This window comes from Triticum dicoccoides, chromosome 2A, assembly GCF_002162155.2.
Source record: "Triticum dicoccoides isolate Atlit2015 ecotype Zavitan chromosome 2A, WEW_v2.0, whole genome shotgun sequence".
Taxonomy (NCBI): Eukaryota; Viridiplantae; Streptophyta; class Magnoliopsida; order Poales; family Poaceae; genus Triticum; species Triticum dicoccoides.
In genome coordinates, this window is record NC_041382.1 from 588,640,353 (window position 1) to 588,646,236 (window position 5,884).

Consider the following 5,884-nt stretch of genomic DNA (forward strand, 5'->3'; position numbering starts at 1 on the left):
TAAATAGAACAACCATTATTCTCTGATTTAAATGAATAACCGTCTCGCATCAAACAAGATCCAGATATAATGTTCATGCTCAACGCTGGCACCAAATAACAATTATTTAGGTCTAATACTAATCCCAAAGGTAGATGTAGAGGCAGCGTGCCGACCGCGATCACATCGACTTTGGAACCATTTCCCACGCGCATCATCACCTCGTCCTTAGCCAATCTTCGCTTAATCCGTAGCCCTTGTTTTGAGTTGCAAATATTAGCAACAGAACCAGTATCAAATACCCAGGTGCTACTGCGAGCATTAGTAAGGTACACATCAATAACATGTATATCACATATACCTTTGTTCACCTTGCCATCCTTCTTATCCGCCAAATACTTGGGGCAGTTCCACTTCCAGTGACTAGTCTGCTTGCACTAGAAGCACTCAGTTTCAGGCTTAGGTCCAGACTTGGATTTCTTCTCTTGAGCAGCAACTTGCTTGCTGTTCTTCTTGAAGTTCCCCTTCTTCTTCCCTTTGCCCTTTTTCTTGAAACTAGTGGTCTTGTTGACCATCAACACTTGATGCTCCTTCTTGATTTCTACCTCCGCAGCCTTTAGCATTGTGAAGAGCTCAGGAATTGTTTTATTCATCCCTTGCATATTATAGTTCATCACGAAGCTCTTGTAGCTTGGTAGCAGTGATTGAAGAACTCTGTCAATGACACTATCAACCGAAAGATTAACTCCCAGCCGAGTCAAGTGATTATGGTACCCAAACATTCTGAGTATATGTTCACTAACAGAACTATTCTCCTCCATCTTGCAGCTATAGAACTTATTGGAGACTTCATCTCTCTCAGTCCGGGAATTTGCTTGAAATATTAACTTCAACTCCTGGAACATCTCATATGCTCCATGACGTTCAAAATGTCGTTGAAGTCCCGGTTCTAAGCCGTAAAGCATGGCACACTGAACTATCGAGTAGTCATCAGCTTTGCTCTGCCAGACGTTCTTAGCGTCGTCAGTTGCATCAGCAGCAGGCCTGGCACTCAGCGGTGGTTCCAGGTCGTAATTCTTCTGTGCAGCAATGAGGATAATCCTCAAGTTACGGACCCAGTCCGTGTAATTGCTACCATCATCTTTCAACTTTGCTTTCTCAAGGAACGCATTAAAATTCAACGGAACAATAGCACGGGCCATCTATCTACAATCAACATAGACAAGCAAGATAATATCAGGTACTAAGTTCATGATAAATTTAAGTTCAATTAATCATATTACTTAAGAACTCCCACTTAGATAGACATCCCTCTAATCCTCTAAGTGATCACGTGATCCAAATCAACTAAACCATGTCCGATCATCACGTGAGATGGAGTAGTTTCAATGGTGAACATCACTATGTTGATCATATCTACTATATGATTCACGCTTGGCCTTTCGGTCTCTGTGTTCCGAGGCCATATATGTTATATGCTAGGCTCGTCAAGTTTAACCTGAGTATTCCGCGTGTGCAACTGTTTTGCACCCATTGTATTTGAACGTAGAGCCTATCACACCCGATCATCACGTGGTGTCTCAGCACGAAGAACTTTCGCAGCGGTGCATACTCAGGGAGAACACTTATACTTTGATAATTTAGTGAGGGGTCATCTTATAATGCTACCGTCAATCAAAGCAAGATAAGATGAATAAAAGATAAATATCACATGCAATCAATATAAGTGATATGATATGGCCATCATCATCTTGTGCTTGTGATCTCCATCTCCGAAGCACCGTCATGATCACCATCGTCACCGGTGCGACACCTTGATCTCCGTCGTAGCATCGTTGTCGTCTCGCCAATCTTATGCTTCCACGACTATCGCTACCGCTTAGTGATAAAGTAAAGCATTACAGGGCGATTGTATTGCATACAATAAAGCGACAACCATATGGCTCCTGCTAGTTACCGATAACTCGGTTACAAAACATGATCATCTCATACAATATAGCATCACGTCTTGACCATATCACATCACAACATGCCCTGCAAAAACAAGTTAGACGTCCTCTACTTTGTTGTTGCAAGTTTTACGTGGCTGCTACGGTCTTAGCAAGAACCGTTCTTACCTACGTATAAAAACCACAACGATAGTTTGTCAAGTTGGTGTTGTTTTAACCTTCGCGAGGACCGGGCGTAGCCACACTCGGTTCAACTAAAGTTGGAGAAACTGACACCCGCCAACTACCTATGTGCAAAGCACGTCGGTAGAACCAGTCTCACGTAAGCGTACGCGTAATGTCGGTCCGGGCCGCTTCATCCAACAATACCGCCGAACCAAAGTATGACATGCTGGTAAGCAGTATGACTTATATCGCCCACAACTCACTTGTGTTCTACTCGTGCATATAACATCAACGCATAAAACCTGGCTCTGATACCACTGTTGGGAAACATAGTAATTTCAAAAAAATTCCTACGCACACACAAGATCATGGTGATGCATAGAAACGAGAGGGGAGAGTGTTGTCCACGTACCCTCGTAGACCGAAAGCGGAAGCGTTAGCACAACGCGGTTGATGTAGTCATACGTCTTCACGATCCGACCGATCAAGTACCAAACGCACGGCACCTCCGAGTTCAGCACACGTTCAGCCCGATGACATCCCTCTAACTCCGATCCAGCCGAGTGTTGAGGGAGAGTTTTGTCAGCACGACGGCGTGGTGACGATGTTGATGTTCTACCGACGCAGGGCTTCGCATAAGCACCGCTACAGTATTATCGAGGTGGACTATGGTGGAGGGGGGCACCGCACACGGCTAAGAGACGATCAACTTGATCAACTTGTGTGTCTAGAGGTGCCCCCTGCCCCTGTATATAAAGGAGCAAGGGGGTGAGGCCGGCCAAGGGGAGAGGCGCGCCGGAGGAGTCCTACTCCCACCGGGAGTAGGACTCCCCCTTTTTCTAGTTGGATTAGGACTTTGGAGGGGGGGAAGAAGGAAAGAGGGGGCCGGCCCCCTTTGCCCTAAACCAATTCGGTTTGGGACTTGGGGGGCGTGCCCCACACTTCCCTGGCTTCCCTCATTTTCCACTAAGGCCCATGTAGGCCCATTAAGTCCCCGAGGGGTTCCGGTAACCCCCCGGTACTCCGGTAAAATCCCGATTTCACCCGGAACACTTCCGATATCCAAACATAGGCTTCCAATATATCAATCTTCATGTCTCGGCCATTTCGAGACTCCTCGTCATGTCCATGATCACATCCGGGACTACGAACAACCTTCGGTACATCAAAACATAAAACTCATAATATAATTGTCATCGTAGTGTTAAGCGTGCGGACCCTACGGGTTCAAGAACTATGTAGACATGACCGAGACATGTCTCTGGTCAATAACCAATAGCGGAACCTGGATGCTCATATTAGCTCCTACATATTCTATGAAGATCTTTATCGGTCATACCGCATAACAACATACATTGTTCCCTTTGTCATCGGTATGTTACTTGCCCGAGATTCGATCGTCGGTATCTCAATACCTAGTTCAATCTCGTTACCGGCAAGTCTCTTTACTCGTTCCGTAATACATCATCCCGCAACTAACTCATTAGTTGCAATGCTTGCAAGGCTTAAGTGATGTGCATTACCGAGAGGGCCCAGAGATACCTCTCCGACAATCGGAGTGACAAATCCTAATCTCGAAATACGCCAACCCAACAAGTACCTTCGGAGACACCTGTAGAGCACCTTTATAATCACCCGGTTATGTTGTGACGTTTGGTAGCACACAAAGTGTTCCTTCCGGTAAACGGGAGTTGCATAATCTCATAGTCATAGGAACATGTATAAGTCATGAAGAAAGCAATAGCAACATACTTAAACGATCGTGTGCTAAGCTAACGGAATGGGTCATGTCAATCACATCATTCTCCTAATGTTGTGATCCCGTTAATCAAATGACAACCCATGTCAATGGCTAGGAAACTTAACCATCTTTGATCAACGAGCTAGTCAATTAGAGGCATACTAGTGACACTCTGTTTGTCTATGTATTCACACATGTATTATGTTTCTAGTTAATACAATTCTAGCATGAATAATAAACATTTATCATGATATAAGGAAATAAATAATAACTTTATTATTGCCTCTAGGGCATATTTCCTTCAAGTGGGTACTTGTTCTTTATTGTGTTCTTGTTCAATGGCGGTAGTCGACACAAAGTCAGTCTGTGCCATCCTTCTTCTTGACAAAAAGAACACCACAACCCCATGGAGAAGAACTCGGTCGGATCAGACCCATACGCTCTTGTTCATCGAGTTGTTTCTTCAGCTCCTTCAACTCTTCTGGCCCAAGCTTGTAAGGACGTTTGCAAACAGGCTCTGTGCCAGGCTCAAGATCGCTGACGAATTCAACTAGCCGGTGAGGAGGCATTCCTGGAAGCTCTTCTGGAAAGACGTCTTGATATTCACAAATGACTGAAATCTGAGAGATGGCATTCAACTCGCCCTTCTCATTGAGAGAAAACAACCGAATGGTATCGTCATGAGTGGCATAGATGATCACATCCTCAAACGAGTGTGCCAATTGTATCTGTCTGGCAGCACAATCAAGTTGAGCCTTGTGCTTAGAAAGCCAATCCATGCCGAGAATTAGATCAATATCTGAGTCGCCAAGAACAATTGGAGAAGACAGAAACTTATAGTCGCCCATCTTGATAGACACATCCGGAACCATGGAGTTAGCGTTCATGCGTTTACCCAGTGAGACAACTGCTAGCGGACTAGGCAAAACATGGAAAGCCAACTCATGCTTAGATGCAAATGGTCTTGAGATGAAACTAAGTGATGCACCAGTGTCAAAAAGAACTTTTGCAGGAATATCAATAATAGGAAGATTACCCATGATTACTTCTGAAGAGTCCTCTGCCTGAGCTGCGTTCATCATGTTAACCTTTGCAAACTTGGGATTATGCTTGACCACTGCATTGCTGGCAGATCTCATAGGAGGAGGAGGCGGAAGGTGCCTGTGGTTGAAGCATTTGTTCGCATAGTGCCCTTTCTGCTGACACTTGTTGCAAGTAACCTCTGAGAGCGGCCGGTGATAAGGAGCAGTTGACCTTGGAGCATAAGACTGCGCTTTGTTCTGATAGCCTGGGTTGGGTGGGTGGGAAGATCCATTGCCACCTTTACTCTTCTGTTGATAAGGCTGACGGAACAGAGGAGGAGGAGGCAACCAGAACTTTTGCTGCTTAGGTGCCACTTGAGTTGAAGAAGAAGGAGTTGCATCCCTGACTCTCTTCTTAGATGCATCACACTTGAGCTGAGCAGCTTCTTGCTTTAGTGCCATGTTGTAGAATTCATCATACTCGGTCGGCTCAAAAAGCACGAGAGCTAGTTGCAGATATTCTCTGAGACCACCTCTGAATTGATAAATCATGCTCTTCTCGTCAGGGACATCTTGTTTAGCGAAGCGAGCGAGCCTCTGAAATGGGATGTTGTACTGGTAAACAGACAAGCTGCCTTGCTTGAGATTGCGGAACTCCTTGCGCTTACTCTCAGCAACACTTTGTGGAATGTGGTGAGCTTTGAAGTCTCGGCGGAAATCATCCCAGGTAATCACACGACCTCCTCTAGAATCTTTGTATTGTTGATACCACTCAGCAGCTTGGTCTTTGAGTTGGAACGAAGCAAACTTGACAAAGTCCTCAGGACTGACATTAATACACTCAAAATGTTTGCAGATATCCACGAGCCAATCGTCGGCGTCTGTGGCCTCGACACAGTTACTAAAGGACTTCGGCTGGTTTGCGAGGAACTGGTTGAGGTAGCAAACTGAGCTTGATTGTTGCTTGGTCTTGATTTCCTTGGTTACGCTCTTGCAAGAGTTGCAAAAGCATCTACGTGTTGGCGTTG